The following is a 21,007-nucleotide window of genomic DNA, read 5'->3' as shown; positions in this document are numbered from 1 at the left end:
ATAATTGAGTCAGCAGGTCAGTAGGGTGATTTACGAGCGAGGGATCACAGGCCTCAATTAATCACCGAGTCACCCCCTCCCCAGTCAGTCAATGAAGCAGTCAGCAGGAGGATGCCAACACTCAGTTCATTAGTCCAACAAACGACCCATCAATCCCATCGCAAGGCCCCGTGTTGTCACTGGTCAAGGAAGCATCGTAACACTGTCTCCGTAGCGATTTATTTTGCATATTACAATGTTATTCTCTTATACTGTATTCGTGTCTTTTCATTATCGACATAGATTGTATAAATAACGTGAAGAATGAGATGCGTAGAGCAAGGTGTGAGGTGGGCAGAGATAAGAAAGAAGAAGTAGAGGAATGAGGCAAGAAGAGTGAGGAGAGAGTTGAGTGGAATGAATGTTAGAGTGAGGAGAAACGTGTAGAGTGAATATTAGTGAGGTGAGAGGTGAGTCGAGTGAGCATTAGAGGGAGGAGAGATGAGCAGAGTGAATATCAGAGTGAGGACAGAGGTAGGAAGAGTGACAAGAGAGGTGAGTATGGTGAGAAGTGAGCTGAAAAGTAAGGTGAGCAGAGGTGAACACTGAGCTGAGCAAAGAGAGGGTTGAAGTGACTGGTTATTCACAGGTTTGCACGGTACAGTTCCCACCCGTTTACCTTCGCTTCCAAGAACATAGCAGGGTGGAGTGGATCGATGGCTTTCTCGTATCAGGCACTCTCCCTTTCCGAAACTTATATTTCACCATCTCACCATCTATATCCTTGCTGTCTTAAAAATCCGTAGTCTTGCTGGCTAAGGAGGCTCCCTAGTTCCTCTTCCTTAGCTATTTACTTTTAGATATGGCTGGTTGATATCCTTTAGTACGCTATGTATGTGAAGTGAGACGATGTTAGATTTACATAACACAGAGAAGGACAGAATGGTGTAATAAGCAAAATAAATCGTTTGAGACAAACATATTAGAAAGATTTGCAAAACATAGAGGATGACAGTGTGGTGTAATAAGCAAGATAAATCGCTTGGGAAAAGATATTAGAAAAAATTATATAACACAGAGGTGGACAGTATGATGTAATAATCAAAATAAATCGCTTGGGGAAAGATGTTAGAAAGATTTACAAAACACAGAGGAGGACAGAATGGTGAAACAGGCAAAATAAGGATCGCTTAGGAAAAGTGTAATGACTAGAGGTTAAATCTGATTCCTTTGCTGATATGACCTTTACTGATGTGATGCCCTTTTTTTATATTCTTACTACCTCCATACGATTTTATTTATGGACACACATACACACGATCAATTCCCCGTCTCAAGTTTTAATATGCAGGATGGTCACGAGGGCTGTAGGATATTCCTCCTTGTCCTGTTCTAACTTCATAAATATATCTTAAGCAAGGCCTCAAAATTACAGCAGATTATGACTTTTTTTTTTTTCTGCAGGGAGATCAAGGACAGAGGTGCAAAAGCTTCCCTTGTCTAGCATTTCCTGTAAAAAACATATCTTAGTTACGACAGGGATTCGATCGTAAGCATGTCTGAGAATCCCACTCCAGTTCTGGATAAATTTATAAAGCAGGAAGGGTTAGATATAGCCTTCATTAACTCCTTCACTACTATAATCCATTCACTTTTACTTGGCCCAATTTTTCATCCTTTTGCTGCTTATTTCACGTAGGTCAGTGGCAGAAAAAGGCAATACCGTGGCCCTATATCCTTTCTATTGCACTTCTTTATGGCTAGCATCGTATTCTAGTGTTAATCTATTGTTACAACTCAGCAGTTAAGATGGAGGGATGGCAGTTTTCGGCCAAGGTAAAGTGAACAGAGTATAGGCTGCTCTCCTTAGCTGAAAATAGTCACTTAGATAGCAAGAGTGAAAAATAAAATATGCGGCATCGGGAAGCTGAATAAATGCGTCTGAACAGCAATAACGATATATATATTAAAAAAAAAAGTGCCAACAGAGGAACTGCGTAACAAAAATGGATCTTACTACAAGCTAAACTAAAGAGGGAAAAATAAGAAGGGAGGAAGGCACCTTAATTTTTCAAGTTATTCCTTATTTTCATGAGAGAATTTTGCTGCCACTCGTAGCGCGCATGGCGGGAATGTCGGCTTCATTCACCACTGCACTAACATGGCGGGAGTGGGACGAGCGGGTGATGGAGGGGACCGCCTTCACGGGATGGCACTGATTTAACCGGGCGCCCTGTTCTCCTACTATACAAACGTCTCCCTGCAAACTGAAGATGATGGATTGCAGAATAAGAGCCGTTTCAACCTGTAATCCACTGGGTTCACGTTGAAATGAGCCTCCGACCACAAAAACAACAGGAAAAGTGTGGGAGTGTTAGATTTAAGCAAACGGCCTGGACAACCATCCCATTTCTGGTTCGTGTTTGATCTCAGCTAATCGTTTCGTCATGAGGTGCCTCGCTAAAATCCATAACCACTGCAATCGATGACTTTTTTTTTTATCTTTCCTAACACCAGACGATTATTTTAACTTTGATTAGATTTTTCGAACTGGAGGGGTTATATACAGCCTTCATTCACCCCTTCACTACAAAAGGTCTCCTAGAAGCTGAATGAAATCGTCTGAAGGCAGCAAGACTAAATCAATAAAAAACAATCGTCGGATAGGTATAAACTCTGCCTTCCTCGCCTGCCAATCAACAAACCTCCATCGATCCGTCTAAACCATTCTCTGGCCAATCAATAAATAGCAACTGTGCCTCAGATTTGCACGTAAAACACCGACCAATCGTTAAATACCTTGCAAATCCCCCGTATCTTTGTGGTACGTCCGTCAGCCAATCAGAAGGCAGCTGACAAACCGGGTGCGTCTCCCATGGGGTTTTATAGACGCGGCAGCCAATGGGAGATGAGCTTGCAAGGGTCCTAGGCGCCACTTCGTCCCCACTGACCCCTCATAAAAGCTGAATGTGTGAGGTGGGTGGGCGGGGGAGAGGGATGAGGGGAGCTGGAAGGAGCGGGGGAGAAGTTGGGGAGGGAGTGAGGGCGCTGGAAGAAGTGGGGAAGGGGTGAGAGAGCTGGAAGGAGAGGGGGAGGCGTTGGGAAGGCGCGGAAGGGGGCGAGATGGGGTGAAGGGAGGGGGGTCTTTTCTCCCCGGCTATGCATCTTGCAGCCTGTGCCACCTCCCCCCTTGTTTCCTAAAGTCTCCCCTCCAATGCAGCATCCTTTTCCATTCCAGGCATCTCTTGTTCTTTCCTGCCGTTTATCATGCAATCAGTGTTAGTATCTCTCTCTCTCTCTCTCTCTCTCTCTCTCTCTCTCTCTCTCTCTCTCTCTCTCTCTCTCTCGTACCATACATCTTCAATACCTGCCACTCCATGTCACGCAAGCCTTTCTTCTTATTCACCATCTTCTTTCCAGCATTCATTCTTTCCAGACGTTTCTCATGCTCTCTCTCTCTCTCTCTCTCTCTCTCTCTCTCTCTCTCTCTCTCTCTCTCTCTCTCTCTCTCTCTCTCTCTCTCACACATACACACACACACATCCAACATCCAATCATTCCACTTATCTCTCCTCCATCTTTCCCAGTGCTATCCATCCCTCCGTATCACCCACCCTTCCTACCTATCACCCACCCTTCCTACCTCCCATCCCATCCCAACCCTCTCCTACCATCCACTCTGCCATCCCATATCACCGATCCTTCCTTCCTCCCATCCCATCCCATCCCATCCCATCCCACCCTCCCTCCCTTACCATCCACTCTGCCATCCCATATCACCCACCCTTCTTTCCTTCCTCCCTTCCTATCCCATCCCTCTTCCTTCCCTTCCTTCCCATCCCACATCCCTTCCTTCCCTCCCTTCCCATCCCAACCGCCTTCCTTCCCTCTCTTCCCATCCCATCCCTCTCACTAACCTCTCTTCCCATCCCATTCCTCTTCTTTCCCTCCCGTCTCATCCCATTCCTCCTTCCCTCCTGTCCCATCCCATCCCATCCCTCCCTCCCGTCCCATCCCATCCCATCCCTCCTCCTCCCCTCCCTTCCCATCCACTCTGCCATTTAGTTTTCTTTTCCTTTTTGCCTCGTTTCCTGCCCTTTCAGTTCTGGGGGAGTTTCGTCATCCACCTCTTCCCCTTCTCCATTTGCCTCCCCTTTACCCTCATCACCCCTACCTTTGCCCCCTCCCCTCCTTCAACCCTCACCACCCTTACCTTTCCCCCCTTCCCTTCTCCCCTCACCACCCCTACCTTTGCCCCCTCCCCTCCTTCAACCCTCACCACCCCTACCTTTGCCCCCTTCCCTACTACCCTCACCACCCCTACCTTTGCCCCCTACCCTTCTTCAACCCTCACCACCCCTACCGTTAATTTCCCCTCCCCCTCCTCTGCTCCCATAGATTCGTATTTTAAGTGGCTTTTGGGGTTCCGTAAGACCCCTTCCTTAGCGATTTTTTCAGGACATTACGCCTTAATATCCTCTTATTGATGCAAACTATGGCGATACTGAAACGATATAAATAACACACGAGAAAATTTCCAGGTGAAGTAAGCAAAATAAATAGCTGAAAAAACGGTGCTACGAAGCCACCTATGTCACCTACAGTATGGCATGTAATTCTGCTTAAACTTATTCGCTGTGATGACTTATTATTCATTCGTGCTTCCTTCATTTCTTTAAATGAAGGAGAGACTTTTGGAAATGGACGGGGTAGATACAGCCTTCATCAGCGAACTTTTCCCTCCCAAGCCTCTCCCTGCATCCTTAACCCCCTTTCAATGACTTGTTAGACCTCATTTGGAATACACTGTTCAGTTTTGGTATCCTAACTTAATTTAGGACGAAGATAAACTGGAAAGGAAACAGGGAAGGACACAATGATCATCCCATATTTGTGACATTTGCTACATGAACCACTAAACGAATTCTGTTTTCCCCACGTAAAAGGAAGACTGGGTTATCTTGTATGTATATTTAAATTCCCAGATATATTGAATGACGTCACATGAAAATTTATACGACATTCAGAAACATATTGTAAAAAGAGGTGCAGTACCGGTAATAAGTTCAGCAGTAAAATATGCTGCACAAATGTTTGGATAAATTACTAAGCTGAGACAGGGGAGTACTATAACAAGCTGCCAGAAATATTTATTGGTGTTAAAACTATCGATATGCTTAGCTCTGAGTTAGATTATTATTACAACATTTTATGATTCGACTAACAAGGTGTTTCTTTTTCAGGTTGATGCATATTACGGCTGTATTCTGCGACTGTGTACTCATTCAGACGCCATAGGTAAGAGATGGAATAGATCGCAGAATATACTGAACTATACTTCTTTCTTCTCGTTAAAAATGCCCATTCTTGCCCTTTCCCTTATTTCTTCTGGGGGCTGCTATTACATCGAAGGGAGGGATGGGAAGAGGGGACCTTCCTCGTTTCTATCCCCTTCACCTTTATGTAGCCAGTTTACATAGTTTGCGTAACTCCTGTAGTTTACCGCAACAGTTACCCTCGTTACTGACTAAAAAGCTTCTTGGTATCTGTATTTTGTGTCCTTATATGTACGCCTTCACGTGGTAGCATCAATATGACCAGGCGGTGAAGCTGCCTGGTTATAAAACGTCCCCCAGTGCCCTCACGGTTCCCCAGCAGGAGGTTGGTGGACTACACAAGGACAACTTAGGCCTGCAGTCAGTAGGGTTCACGTTCAGAGGTGCCTGGGGATGCAATTACTGTGCCACTGAGCCATAGTTTCTGTTCATTCTCTAACCCTGCCCCGCCTGAAAGTAAGCCAGATTTATGTCACACCAAACGAAGACCCGCTGTTATGGCGGTAAACAGAAGCTTTCCTGGACTACACGAGGAACAGATGACGATGACACTGTTACTCGTGAACTGTAGAAAGGCTCCGTGTAGATAAACAGACAGATACAGATACAAAGATAGGAATGTGCAGATATAAACAAACTGACAATAAAGGCTCTTCGCTCAGTGTGAAACCCTTACTACGATTTGCAGTCAGCTAAGGGCAGAATGAGAGAGTGAGCAGAAGTAGTATGAGTAGTAGTAGTAGTAGTAGTAGTAATAGTAGTAGTAGTAGCAGTAGTAGTAGTAGTTGCAATCCGAGGCTCATTTGAACGTGAACCCGATGGACTACAAGCCAAAGCTGCCCTTCTTCCACAGTCTACCATTCTCCTTTCGGGGGACGGGAGGGGGGGGTAGGGACGTTTGTGTAACCGGGCAGTTTCACCGACCGCTCATATCAGCACCACCACATGAAGGCGTCCCTAATATCCACCAGGATGAGCAGAAACCACCATTTACGAGTATGCTTATAACTTTTTACTTACCACCATTTGCCAAAACCTTCAACAGTAATTATTCTGCCAACAGTGTACTCATAACTTCCCTTACCACCATTTGCCAACACCCCAAGTTATTATGTTGACACCACCATTAGTCAAAATATCTAAGTTATTGTTATGTCACCAGTTTAAATTTAAGTCCCCTTGCCACCATTTGCCAACACTTCCAACATTAATTATTCTGCCAACACTCCTACCCTGTGTCCACCTGCTCTTCTGACACCACTTCCATACTCCTCTTCTTTCTCTTCCCTCCTGTTAGTCTCTTTCACCACTTTATTTTCTATGTCTAGTCAGTTTGCTATCACCACTCCTTTTCTGCGTCCACCTACTGTATTGTCACCACCACCGTCACCACTTACTATCACCATTCCTTCCCTTTGTTCACCTCCTCGTTACTATCATCACTATTTTCTAGATATTGAAAAAAAAATCCACAGACAATTTGCTTTCTCAGTGATCACCTGAAACTTTCCGCCTCCACTTCACTACTCCTATATCCACCCAGTCTGTCACCACTAAATACCCGCATCACCACTACCCTTACATCACACTGACACCACAACACCACCATCCCTGCACCTCCCTGTCACCATATCATCACCATCCTACAGTCATCACAGCATCACATTACCACACCATCACCCTACACCATCCTGTCACAACCACAACATCACCACTGTCACCACAACATCACCACCACTACATCACCCTGTCACCACGCGTAACTCAGCCTCTATCACCACCCCTACCTCTGCCATCACCCTATCATTAGGCCTTCCTCTGTAATCACCCTTCCTTTCTCACTGTCACCACCCTTTACCCCACCATCACTTCCACCCAACTCCCTCTCTCTCTCTCTCTCTCTCTCTCTCTCTCTCTCTCTCTCTCTCTCTCTCTCTCTCTCATCCTTCCGTCATCATCTTTTGCCTTATCTCCTTCCTCATCATCTCTCCTTCTTTCACCTCTTTACTCATCACTTTCTGACACCACCAAAGTCACTCTCACGCATCCCTCCCTCTCTCTCTTTAATCCTTCTGTCATCACACACTGCCTTTACCTCCTTCTTACTTTCTTCACCATCTCTTCTCATCCTTCTTCTTCTTCTTCACTGCTTTTTTCCTTCTCCCTATCTTCCTCTCCACCTCTCCTTCCTACTCCTTCGCTTCTAACTCATTCTACATCGTTGTTTCTCTCCTCCTTACCTGCATCGCTACTTCTCTCCTCAGTCACCACCCTCCCTTCATCACTTTCTCAGTCTCACCATCACTCTCGCTGTTCCCTCTCTCCACTCCTTCCACCATCACCTTGTACCCTCTCACCACCTCTCCTTCCCATCTCCTTCACCCCTTTTCTCCTCCTCCTTCACCACCTTCCTTTCATCACTTTCTGACTCTCACCATCACTCTCTCTCTCTCTCTCTCTCTCTCTCTCTCTCTCTCTCTCTCTCTCTCTCTCTCTCTCTCTCTCTAAGCTGTTATCACCCAATGCTCTCAACACTTCAGCTTTTTCTTCTTCATTCTAACTTCATCATCACCTTCTCACTCACACCAATTTCGTTCCTCCCTCTTTCTTCAGTCCAGTCACCACCTACTCTCACCACCTCTTCATCACCACCCCACTTTCATCACCATCATCACTTTCTCACCGTCATCACCACTTTTTCCTTACTTTCTCACTCTCACCATCAATCTCACTCCTCCCATTTTCTTGAATCCTCCTGTCACCACCTATCCTCATCACCTCTTCACCACCATCCAACCTTCGTCACCACCATCACTTCCTCACCGTCATCACCACTCTTCCTCCCACCATCCCTCTCACATGGGTCCCTCCTTTATAATTTCTTTCCCCATCCCGGTATTCTGGGACAAGACCAGTATTTTCCGAGGATCCCAGGCTTTCCCGGTTCAGGTTAAGGAAAAAAAGAAAAAAGGGTAATTGTACGGAAAGTTCACATACCATTAATATATATAGTTCGTTCACCTTAACTTGGCCCAGATTTTCGTCTTTTTGCAGCTTATTTCACGCAGCTCAGGGGCAAAAATAAGACAATACTATGGCTCTCCGTCCTTTCCATGCCACTTCATCGTGACTACTGTCATATTCCAGTGTTAATTTATTGTTACAACTCAAAATATTCAAGATGGAGGGATGACAGTTTTGGACCAAGTTTAATCAGTGTAGTGTTAAATGCAACTGAAAAAAAAAAAAAAATATATAAGTATGATAATTGAGTGAAAGATTTATTTATTCATGAAATTTCCAATGTCACACAAATTAAAAAGTAAATCCAGGGACTATGGTAATTTTTTGGCCGAGAAATATACTTGTATGATTTTATTTTTCTCCGGGATGCTGTGAAAGACGCCCTAACTCTCACCCATCCTTTTGTTTTTTTATTTCTTCCTTTATCACACAATGCTCTCTCGTAATTTCTCTCCTTCCCATTTCCTTCCTCACTGTATCTCCTCCTTCACCATTTCTCCTTCTCCTTCTCCATCTCTCCTCCTTCTCCACCTCCATCGCTTTTTCCCTCGTCTTCCTTCTCCATATCTCCTTCGTTTTTCCTCAATTCCCATCTCCCCTTTCTTCCCAGTCTTTCCTTCGCATCTCTACTCCTTCTTCACCTATCCTCCTTCTTTTCTACCTCATCTCCTTCTCCATCTCTCCCCCCCCCTCTCCATCTCTCCTCCTCCTCCTCCATCTCTTCCCTTCCTTCATAATCCTTCCACCATCACCCACTGCCACCCCCCACATCCCTAACTCCTTCACCATCTCATCATAACTTTCCCCTCTTAGGATGGTATCTGGGTGGCGTAGGTGGGTCGGTAAAGCCTCTTCCTTAGCGATTTATTTTGCCCACATCAGTATATTTTCTTGAATGAGACACTACATCGTTTCACTATCGACATAACTTGTATCAGTGACGTAATAAGAGGATATGAGAGTGTAATAGGTAAACTAAATCACTGAGGAATGGGTGTTACGAAATATCTATGGCCACAGTGTCATGGCAATCTCCACTCAGTCACCTCATCATATTCCCTTCACTGTGATTACTCTTATTTCTGATTCATTCTTGTTCTCTCCTGCCGATTCCATTCCACCGCGATAGTCGAAGTGGTTAATACGGAGCTGCTGACCCGGTAACGCCAGGGTTCGAGACCTGGTGCGGGCAGCTAGCACCACTTCGACTCAGGTGTCCATAACCCGCCATAGTGGAGGGGGGGGGAGGGAGGGGGAGGCCAAGGATGGGATGGAGTGGAGAGGTATATGAGAGAGGGGGGTGTTAGCTGGGAGCTGGACAGTGAAATGGCGGGGTACAGAGCGACACGGAGGCGATTTGTTTGTGGCCACCCCGTACGGGATTAAGGCGTCTGGCAACAGACAGATAGATAGATAGATTCAGACGCTCAGATTAAGGAAATGAGTAGCCTACTGTGGCTAAGCGCCTCATGGTGTCCGCCTCCACCATTACCTTTGCTTTCACCTTTAAGACCTCCCTTAATTCAATAAATACTGGTATTATAACACTTCCGGTTCAAAATGCCTCCTGTGAGCTTAATAAAATAGTATGGGAGTAACAGGGAAGGAGAGGAGGGAGGGTGGCAGGGAAAGGCTGGGTGAGAGGCTGAGTGGTAGAGAAGGGAAAGCAGGATGGGTGGAAGGGAAGGCAAGGCAAGAAGGATGGAAGGGAAGGCAAGGGAAGGGAAGGCAGGAAGGGTAGAAGGGAAGGGAAGGGAAGGCAGGAAGGGTGGAAGGGAAGGGAAGGAAAGGCAGGGTGGGTGAAAGGGAAGGGAAGGTAGAAAAGGTAGAAGGGATGACAAGGAGGAAGAGAAGGAAGAAAGGAGGGTGGAAAGGGAAGGAAAAAGGGATGGACGGATGGAAAGGAGGGAGGGATAGTGGAAGGGAAGGAAGAAGAGTTGAGGGGAAGGAAGGAAGACAGGAGGGAAGGAATGAAGGAAGGAAGGAAGAAAGGAAGGAAGGAAGAAAGGAAGAAATGAATGAATGAAGGAGGTAGGGTCCGGTGAGGATGGCTGAGAGGAGGAGATGGAAGCGTACTGTAGAAGGGAGGGACGAAAAAAGGGTGAAAATGGGAGGAAGAAAGGGTGCGAGGAGAAGAGGAAAGGAGGCAGAAAGGGAGAGAAGGAGGAGGAGGAGGAGGAGGGAAGAGAGAAGAGCTAATATTCTCCACATGGTTTCCTTTTATCTCTCCAGTAAATGTCCCTTCTCAGTTTCCCTTTCTTTGTCATGTTTACTCACTTTCCTTCCCCCCCTTTGTTGTTACTCTCTCTCTCTCTCTCTCTCTCTCTCGCTTCCTATTTTTTCCCTCCTTCCCTCCAGCTCCCTGCAGCCTCGTCCCTGGGCCCCTCTTGTACCTTTTGCCAGTTCCTCCCCTTCCCCTACCCCCTCCCCAACATCCCCTCCCCCCCCTAGCTCCCCTTTCCACCCTTCCGTCCCAACCTTCACCCTTCGCCTCCCTTCCTCTTCATTCCACCCCTCCCTCCCTCTTCAGCCCTAGTTCGCCATTCTCTCTCTCTCTCTCTCTCACACAAACACACACACGCACATCCTCCCCCTATTTACTTTGTCTGTATCTCCAAAACACTTCCTTCCTTTACCAAATCATTATCATTTTTATATGCAGGAAAGACGCCGAGCGAAGGCAGTTCCGGTCAGTCACTGTCTTCCACATCCTGCACAGAAAAAAGTTAACATGGATCGGATTTTAGTTAACCCAAATGAACCAATGAATGTTTTTTTGTTTTTCTTTGTTCTTTTTTTGAGATCCGATCCTCTCTTGCACGTCCTGTTTTTTGTATCTTACTCCGTTATCTTTTTCTGTTATCTTTCTCTGTTATCTTTTTCTGTATCTTTCTCTGTTATCTTTATCTTTCTCTGTTATCTTTGTCTTTCTCTGTTATCTTTATCTTTCTCTGTTATCTTTTTCTATATCTTTCTCTGTTATCTTTTTCTATATCTTTCTCTGTTATCTTTATCTTTCTCTGTTATCTTTTTCTATATCTTTCTCTGTTATCTTTATCTTTCTGTTTTTTTTTCTGTATCTTTCTCTGTATCTTTTCATTATTTTTGTCTGAGTCTTATCCCCCTGTTCCTGTTGCGGTCAGTCATTGTTTTGTGTATCCTGTGTGAAAAAATAAGCGTGGATACCATATTTTTTAGCTTGGCATATACTCTGTTCACTTTCACTTGGCCTGGAATTACCGCCTCTCCGTCATGAATGCTGCGATACAAGAGATTAGCATTAGAGTATGATGCCTGTCACGAAGAAGTGCTGTACAAAAGGAGGCACAGCAACAATAACGTCAAATAATATCTTACTCTGCCACTGAGTTTTAACAAAGGATTAACACTAGAGTATGGCGCTAGTCACGAAGAAGTGCTATGGGAAGGATGTAGAGCCGTAGTATTGTCTTATTTCATCACTGCACTGCAACAAACGATCAACATTAGAGTTTTTTTTTTTTTTTTTTTTTTTTTATGCGAGGAAGAAGGAACCAAAGGCCATGAGCCCGCAGTAACAGTTCCTTCCAAGAGAAAAACAAAATACAATATAGAGCCAAATTCAAGATCCGATCATTTTGAGATGCCTGGACACACTGCGTTTGAAAGACTGGAGATCATAGGCAGCAGGAAATACAGACAGAGGGAGACAGTTCCAGAGCTGACCTGTTGCATAAATGAAAGACTGGGAGTAACGGTTAACTCTTGCATTAGAGAGTTGGACAGAAAAAGGATGAGAGTTTGCTGCCAGACGGGTGCTACGCGCCCGTCGTAGAGGTGGAGGAATGCAAGCAGAGAGTTCAGAGGAGCAGTGACCATTAAAGTAGCGATAGAAAAGAGATAAAGATGCAACAGTGCGGCGAAGAGACAGAGGTTGAAGGGAGTCAGTAAGAGGAGGAGAGTTAATGAGACGAAAAGCCTTTGCCTCCACCCTATTGAGAAGAGCTGTATGTGGGGAGCCTCCCCACACATGAGAGTTGGACTCCACACAGGGGCGGATAAAACCCCTGTATAGAGTCAACAATTGTGCAGGGGTAAAGAAAGAGCGGAGTCGGCTTAGCACACCCAATCTCTTGGAAGCAGATTTTACAAGAGATGTAATATGATATTTCCAAGATAAGTCCCGAGTAAATGAAACCCCAAGCATGTTCAAGGATGATGCAGGATTAAGCTGAATATTATTAAACATTAGTGGGTATACCTGTGGAAGATTTTGTCGGGTTGATAGGTGTAAGAACTGAGTCTTAGATGCATTAAAGACAACCATATTATTTTTACCCCAGTCAGAGATACGAGCCAAATCAGACATTAGGTGTGCCACAGCCTCATCCCTTGCTTGTTGAAGTAACTGTTGAGATGGGCGTTGCGGGAACCGAATGGAAAGGTGAAGGGTGGAGTCGTCAGCGTATGAGTGGATAGGGTAAGATGTACAGCTTAGAAGATCATTGATGAATAAAAGGAAGAGAGTTGGTGATAGGACAGAGCCCTGAGGAACACCACTGTTGATAGATCTAGGAGAAGAACGATGGCCGTCTACAACAGCGGCTATAGAACGACCAGAAAGGAAGCTAGCGATGAAGGCACAGATAGAAGGATAGAAACCGTAGGAGGGCAGTTTGGAAATTAAAGATTTATGCCAGACTCGATCGAAAGCCTTTGAGATGTCAAGTGCAATGGCAAAGCTTTCGCCAAAGTCCCGAAAGGAGGATGACCAGGAGTCTGAAAGGTAGGTGAGAAGATCGCCAGTGGAGCGTCCCTGACGGAACCCATACTGACGATCGGAAAGAAGGTTGTGATAGGAAAGATGCCTTAAAATTTTTCTATTAAGAATTGACTCGAAAACTTTTGAAATACAGGACGTTAAAGCAATTGGACGATAGTTGGAGGGTTGGGAGTGGTCACCCTTCTTTGGGACTGGCTGAATGAGAGCAAACTTCCAGCAAGAAGGAAAGGTACAAGTTGACAGACAAAGGCGAAAGAGTTTGCCTAGGCAGGATGTAAGCACAGAAGCACAGTTCTTGAGAACAACAGGAGGGACCCCATCAGGCCCATATGCCTTGTTAGTACTGAGGCCAGTGATGGCAGAAAGTACATCAACTGAAGAAATTTTAATGTCAGCCATGAGGAAGTCAGAGTGGGGAAGTGATGGAGAAACAGCACCGGAATCGTCTAAGGTAGAATTGGAGGAGAAAGTCTGTGCGAAGAGATCTGCTTTATCAGTAGAAGAAATAGCTACAGAACCATCAGAGTAGAAAAGAGGAGGGAAGGATGATGAGGTAAAGTTGTTAGAAAGATTTTGGCAAGATGCCAGAAGGAGCGGGAAGAATTCGAGTCGGAGAGTTGAGAGCATTTAGTATGGATGAAATTATTTTTAGTAGAGCGAAGAACAGACTTAGCACGATTCCGGGCAGAAACGTAAAGATGGTGTGATTCAGGGGTGGGTTGGCTCCGGTACCTTTTGTAGGCCCTCTCCTTGTTGCGGACAGCATTAGAACAAGCGTGATTAAACCAAGGCTTTCTTGCATTAGTCAAAGGATATGAGAAAGGAATGTATGCTTCCATGCCTGAGAGAATAACCTCCGTAATGCGCAAGGCACACTCAGATGGCTCACGGCCATGGAAGCAATAATCATTCCAGGGAAAATCAAAGAAGTACTGCCTGAGGGCCTCCCAGTCCGCGGCTCCAAAATGCCACAGACGACGTTTCACTGGAGGGTCCACAGGCCGTACCGGAGTGATAGGACAGGTTAAGGTAATAAGGTTGTGATCGGAGGAGCCCAACGGGGAGAAAAGATTAACAGAGTAAGCAGAAGGATTAGTTGTGAGGAAGAGGTCAAGTATGTTGGAGCTCTCTCCAAGGCGGTCAGGGATACGGGTAGGGTGCTGTACAAGCTGCTCTAGGTCATTAAGGATAGAAAAGATGTAGGCTTGTTCACCAGGTGGATCCGTGAAAGGAGAGGAGAGCCAAAGGTGGTGGTGAACATTGAAATCTCCAAGAATGGAGATTTCAGAGAAAGGAGAAATGGATAGAATGTGTTCCATCGTAGAAGTAAGATAGTCGAAGAATTTTTGATAGTCAGTAGAATTAGGGGATAAGTAAACAGCACAGATATATTTAGTCAGAGAATGACAGGAAAGCCGAAGCCAGAGTGTGGAGAATTCAGAAGAATCAAGTTCAGGAACACGAGAGCAAGATAAATCGTTGCGTATATATACACAACAGCCACCTTTGGCTTTGAAATGAGTATAGAGAAAGTAGGAGGATACAGAAAAGGGTTTGCTGTCAGTTGTCTCAGACAGCTGAGTCTCCGTTAGAAAAAGAAGGTGAGGTTTAGAGGAGGAGAGGTGGTGCTCAACAGAGCGAAAGTTAGAGGAAAGGCCGCGAATGTTGCAGAAATGAAGAAGAAGAGAGTCAGACCGTGGTTCCAGGCACCTTGAGTCGTCACCGGGAGACGGGCAGATGGTGGGGGCATTTATGGTCCCCCCCCCTGGGGACTCCGAGGCTTGAAGAGACGACGCCATGTTGGTAAATTTTGAATAGGAAGTGTAGTGTGTACTGTGCATGTAGTTTGGTGTAGATAGTTAGAGAAATTTGTACTGGAGAGCATGCTGGCCTACTCTCTGTGTAACTGAGACACTGAAAAAGTTCAGCAAAGGGGGATGGTCAGGAACTAGTCCTGAGGGCTGATGAAACGGGAGCTCCAGCACTCCCTGTCACGAAGATGTGCTATGAAAATGATGTAGAGCCCATATTAACATTAGAATATGGTGCTAGTCACGAAGAAGTGCTATGGAAAAGATGTAAAGCCGTAATACTGTCTCACTGTCACATCAACGTTAGAATATGATGCTAGTCACGAAGAAGTGCTATGGAAAAGACGCGGAACCGTAGTGTCATCTTTTTCTGCCACTGAGCTGCGTAAAATAAGCTGCAAAAATGACGAGAATCTCTACCTAATTTATACTCCCAAGGCTCTTATGACCCACTATCACCTGAATAAAATCACCTGGGCCTTTATTCTCCCTAACACCTCTTGCTAAGCGATTTATTTTGCTTATTACACCCTGCCGTCCTCTTCTGGGTTACTTGAGCCAGTCCCATACTCAGCATTAATAACGTACAAAACAGTATTTGCCAGTTTCAAAAATAAATCGGTAAGGAAGAGGTGTTAGGAATCAAAGCCTTGAAATTAGAGCACAAAAGTTGCTTCGATCATGAGAGAGCTAAATATGGCTGAATTAATATGTATATTAATTCAGATCCTTTCATCCTGTTTCCATTCCTTTTTTCTTTTCCTCTTTATTTTTCCCTTTTCCCTGATCCTGTTTTGGTCCTGTATTCGGCGTTCGTAACACCTCTTCCATAGCGATTTATTTAGCACATAACACCTTTGGACTATGTATAAGACTATTTGCATCATTTTAATATCAAGGTATTAATAACAAGAGAATATTGAGTTGTAATCACTATAAATCGCTAAGGAAGAGGTTTTACGAAATCCCTAGTGCCACTTAGAATACGACCCTCACACCCCAGCCACCAGCCATGACGACCCTCACCACACACCCCTCCTTCCCTCCTCCCCTCCCCACCTACCAGTATACATGATCCTCTCTCTCCCTCTCTCCCCACCCTCCCTCCCTCCCTCTCATAATTTTTCTCGCTCTTACCTTCTCTCCACTCTCCCTTCCTCCTCGTCTCATATTCTCTCTCCTCTCCTCTTTTCCTCCCTCTTCTTACCGCTCCTCTCTTTGATCTCTCTTGCTCTCTTCGTTTTTCCCTCCTCCCCTCTTCTCCCCACACATTATTCTCTCTCTCTCTCTCTCTCTCTCTCTCTCTCTCTCTCTCTCTCTCTCTCTCTCTCTCTCAACTTCCCTTCCTTATATCTCCTTCAGTTATCAGATCCCTCCCTTTCACATTATTCCCAGGCCTCCCATCTTTCTCTCCCTTCTACCCTTCCCATTCCTCCCTACCCCTAACCCCACCAGACGATTTTATTCAGCTCAGAGGAACCCCGTAGTGGCGAAGGGGTTAAGGAAGGCTGTATCTAACCCCTCCAGTTCGAAAAGCCTCTCCTAAGCTGCGTAAAATCGTCTGAAAATAGCAAGAAATAAAAATGTTACAGACGTCTTCGGTTTAATGGGTTTAATCAATGCCTTCTTAATTTTCTTTTTCTTTTTTAACTCTGAGACAATTCTTTTCCTCCTCTCTCTCCTCCCCTCTTCCTTCTTCCCTCCTCTCTTTCCTTCCAGCTTTTTCCTCTCCCTACATCCCTTTTTCTTCTCCCATCCTCCCTCCCCCCCTTCTTCCCTCCCCTTCATCTTTCATCACCCAGTCTTCTTTTCTCCTCCCTCCTTCGCCTCTCCCCACACAATCCCTCCCTTCTTCCTCTCCTTCTCTCCCTCCCTCCCTCCCCCAGACTTCCGTTTCTCCCTTTACCCTTTCCACCAGCCTCCTCTACCTTCCTACCTACCTCCCAACTAACCTACCTACCTACCCACCTACCTACCTACCTACATACGTATAAGCCTACATACCCACCTATCCACCTCCATACCTACCAAACGACTACTTTACACACACACACACACACACACACACACACACACACACACACACACACACAACAGTACCGGTAACTTAATGAGTAGAATAAGAAGTTACACACACACACACACACACACACACACACACACACACACAACAGTACCGGTAACATAAATGAATAGAATAAGAAGTTACACGTGTCATACACACACACACACACACACACACACAGGTAACAATTAACACTTGGAATAATAGGTTCTGTAGCCCGTGAGTATCACAGTAAAACGAAAAACGATGGTAAATCAACAATAAAACTGGTGAACTTCCTCTACTTCCACTCTCACCGCTACGCATGTTAGAGTGGGAGGAGGAGGAGGAGGAGAAGGAGGAGGAGAAGGAAGAGGAGAAGGAGGAGGAGAAGGAGGAGGAGAAGAAGGAGGAGGAGGAGGAGGAGGAGGAGGAGAACTGTTTACTTCCCTCATCTTCCATCATTCCCGTACACACATACGCTACAGTGAAGGTGATGATAATAGTGACTAGTAGTAGTAGTAGTAGTAGTAGTAGTAGTAGTAGCAATCATCATAAGAAAAACAAGGACATGAAGAACAGAGTAACAAGACAACACACGCAAATTAATACCAAAAGATAAGTAATTTCCCACCCTTCACCACCACCGCCACCACCACCACCACCACAAACCACCACCACCATCACCACACCCATCACCTTCACCAACCACCACCACCATCTTCACCACCACAAACCACCTCCTCCACCACCACCACCACCAATACAAGCCACTCCAACACAGATCAATACCTGGAACAATTATACTGAATATAAATGTATGTGTGTATGCTAATGACGTCCAGACACGCAATACACCTAGCCTGTGGAGGTTATTGGCCTTCACTCACTCTCACTTTCAGTCTTAATTTCACTTTTAGTTTCATCTCTGCTTCAGTCTGTTTCACCTCAGTTCCACTCTTTGTTTCACCTGTTTTAGTTTCACCTCAGTTCCAGTCTGCTTCACCTCTTTTCAGCCTTTGTTTCACCTGTTTCAGTCTTAGTTCCACCTCAGTTTGTCTGTTTCACCTCAGTTTCAGCCTTAGTTTCACCTCAGTCTGTCTTAATTTCACCTCAGTTTGTCTTAATTTCACCTCAATTTCAGTCTTAGTTTCACCTCAGTTTCAGTCTTAATTTCACCTCAGTTTCAGTCTTAGCTTCACCTCAGTTTGTCTTAATATCACCTCAGTTTCAGTCTTTCACCTGTTTCACGTGAGTTTCACCTTATCAGCAATGTGTCCCGGAGCTGCAGTAGTTCAATCTCACGCAAGCCTTTTAAGTCGAGTGTTTTTTCTCGTACTCCAGGTGACATATGAAACCGTAACACCTTTCCCTAGGCGATTTATTCGAGCATATTACATCCTACTCCTGTATGTTAATTTATACCAGTACCATACAAGAGGCTGCTGAGGAGTGATTTTGCAGAATAAGTCGCTAAGGAAGAGGTGTTACGAAATTCCACTGCCACGTAGAATATTACCTATGGAATCAAGATACGTACTTTGACACAGCACGAATTAAGTTTGGTTTTATTTAAGTACTTCCCTGTGACGTCAGTAGTTGTAGCAGTAGTAGTAGTAGTAATGTTATTGCTCTTGTTACTTTATTCTTATTACTTCTGTATATCTATAGCCAGGCGTCTAAACTCCGTAGGGGATGGTCACGAATATATTGCCTTCACGTCACTCAGTCCTCCGCCATCAGGTGACCCTCCCTCCATCCCACACTACTCTCACTCACATATTTCACCTCACCTCTACCTTATCTTCGGTCTCCCCCTCCCCTTTCATCCCACTCACTCTCTTCTACTCAGTCTCTCACCATCATACTCTCCACATAACCAAACCATCTCAATACATTCCTAACATCTTCCATCACATCCACGCCAACCCCACAAGCCCCCCCCCCCCTCGAACTTCCTCTTTCGTCTGTCTTTCTCTCTTTCCTTCCCCCTTCACCACACTCACATACACTCTCCTAGTCAGTCTCTCACTTACATCCCCTCCACATAGCCAAACCATCTCAATATACTCCTAACACCTTCCATCACATCCACATCAACCCCACAACCCTCCAGAACTTCTACATTTGTCCGTCCTTGCCACGTAACTCCACACACTCCTCTCAGACAACTCATTCCCACTCCTCTCACTCTTGACCTGCGTCCTTCCAGCAAAGTCCAAGCTTCACTTCCGTACGTTAGTGTGGGGAACAAAATACTGTCCTGCGATTTCTCTACTTCCATGCTTTTATTCACCTGTGGAAGAGAGAGAGAGAGAGAGAGAGAGAGAGAGTGAGTCATAGTTCACTCCTTTGTTACAGTAATGAAGTGAATTGATATTTAAGCCTGCAATTGCACAAGATAAAAATATTCATCATCCAGAATAAATCGCAGAGGAAACGGTGCAACGAAGACCCCTGTGCCACCAACAGTGAATCGTTGTTTAAGTCTGCAATTGCGCAACATAAAAAGGTGTAAAATGCAAGATAATTCGCAAAGGAGGAGGTGTTACGTGGGTTTCCGTGGATCGCGAGTGTACCAGCGAGCATAAAGCTTTCAATTACGCCTCCTTAGTAGTGTAGTTCGGGGCGCAAATGCCTCACCCTCACGCAGGATTATCAACTTAGAAATGTTTTAGAAATACGTACTGCAATCTGGCACAGAGCGAAATTGGCTGCACGAAAATTTGTCTGGCTTCACGTGAGGGGTCGAATTGCCCTTGTTAGTGACTGGCTTGGGGGCTTCCAAATTGGGGGTAGTTTAGAAGCAGGCGACCCGTAATTGGGCACGGAAGGAAATAGGGTTGACTCCACCTGCTAGGTAGACTGAAACTGTTAACTGCTTACCTGGGTCTGCCTTTTTATCGCAGTCGGCGAGATCGATGCTAGAGTTAATCGCTTTATCGGTTCTATGTCTGCTGTTTTATCGGTTAGGGCTTTATTATCGGCTTCAAGTCTAGTAATTTATGGGTTACGTTTTATTCATCAGAAAAATAAGTATCATGAAAATAAATATCGTCAGGAATGTAAATATGATCAGGAAAAGGCACATATAAAATGCCAAATACAGCACTTCAACATATTTCATGGGTCCTCAGGGAATGCCGAAAGGTCACCCGAGGTCAGGGGTCAAACGGTGCGGGGTCAAAGGTCAAAGTATTTCTGGCGTGTTGGGTTGCAGAGACGGAGAAGTATTGATGAAGCTGGCAAGCAGGGTGGGTCGGAAGGGTGGTGGTGGGGTGTGGGGGGTGAAAGCTGGGTGGGGTGAGGGTGTGGGGGTGAAAGACGAGTGGGTGTGGGGTGCCAGTTTCATGGGGTGAGGGTGTGGGGTGCCAGTTTCATGGGGTGAGGGTGTGGGGATGCCAGTGTCATGGGGTGAGGGTGTGGGGGTGCCAGTTTCATGGGGTGAGGGTGTGGGGGTGCCAGTTTCATGGGGTGAGGGTGTGGGGGTGCCAGTGTCATGTGGTGAGGGTGGGGGGGTGACAGTGTCATGGGGTGAGGGTGTGGGGGTGCCAGTTTCATGGGGTGAGGGTGTGGGGGTGCCAATTTCATGGGGTGAGGGTGTGGGGGTGCCAGTTTCATGGGGTGAGGGTGTGGGGGTGCCAGTTTCATGGGGTGAGGGTGTGGGGGTGCCAGTTTCATGGGGTGAGGGTGTGGGGGTGCCAGTGTTATGGGGTGAGGGTGTGGGGGTGCCAGTTTCATGAGGTGAGGGTGTGGGGGTGCCAGTGTCATGGGGTGAGGGTGTGGGGTGTGGGTTCCGCGGGAGGGAAATTTGTTGGAATGATAATACTGTGCGAACGGAATGCGTCTGGTGAAGGTGGGGAATGGTAGCTACGTTTGTGCGATGAAGCGAGGTGGGTGAGTCGATGTCGGGGAACTACGGTGGGGTTAGGTGATGTGGGGGTCAGAGGCTTTTGGGGTGATGTGTAGGTGATACGTGAGGTAGGGTGTGTGCAGGTGAGAGGCTTACTGAGTGGAATGTTGCGGTTCACAGTATTGTTCATGGTGAGGT

Source organism: Coenobita brevimanus, chromosome 52, assembly GCF_032717465.1.
Source record: "Coenobita brevimanus isolate Jiangsu-jjx chromosome 52, ASM3271746v2, whole genome shotgun sequence".
Classification (NCBI taxonomy): Eukaryota; Metazoa; Arthropoda; class Malacostraca; order Decapoda; family Coenobitidae; genus Coenobita; species Coenobita brevimanus.
The sequence above is the reverse complement of the archived record's forward strand: the minus strand, read 5'-3'. Positions refer to the sequence as shown.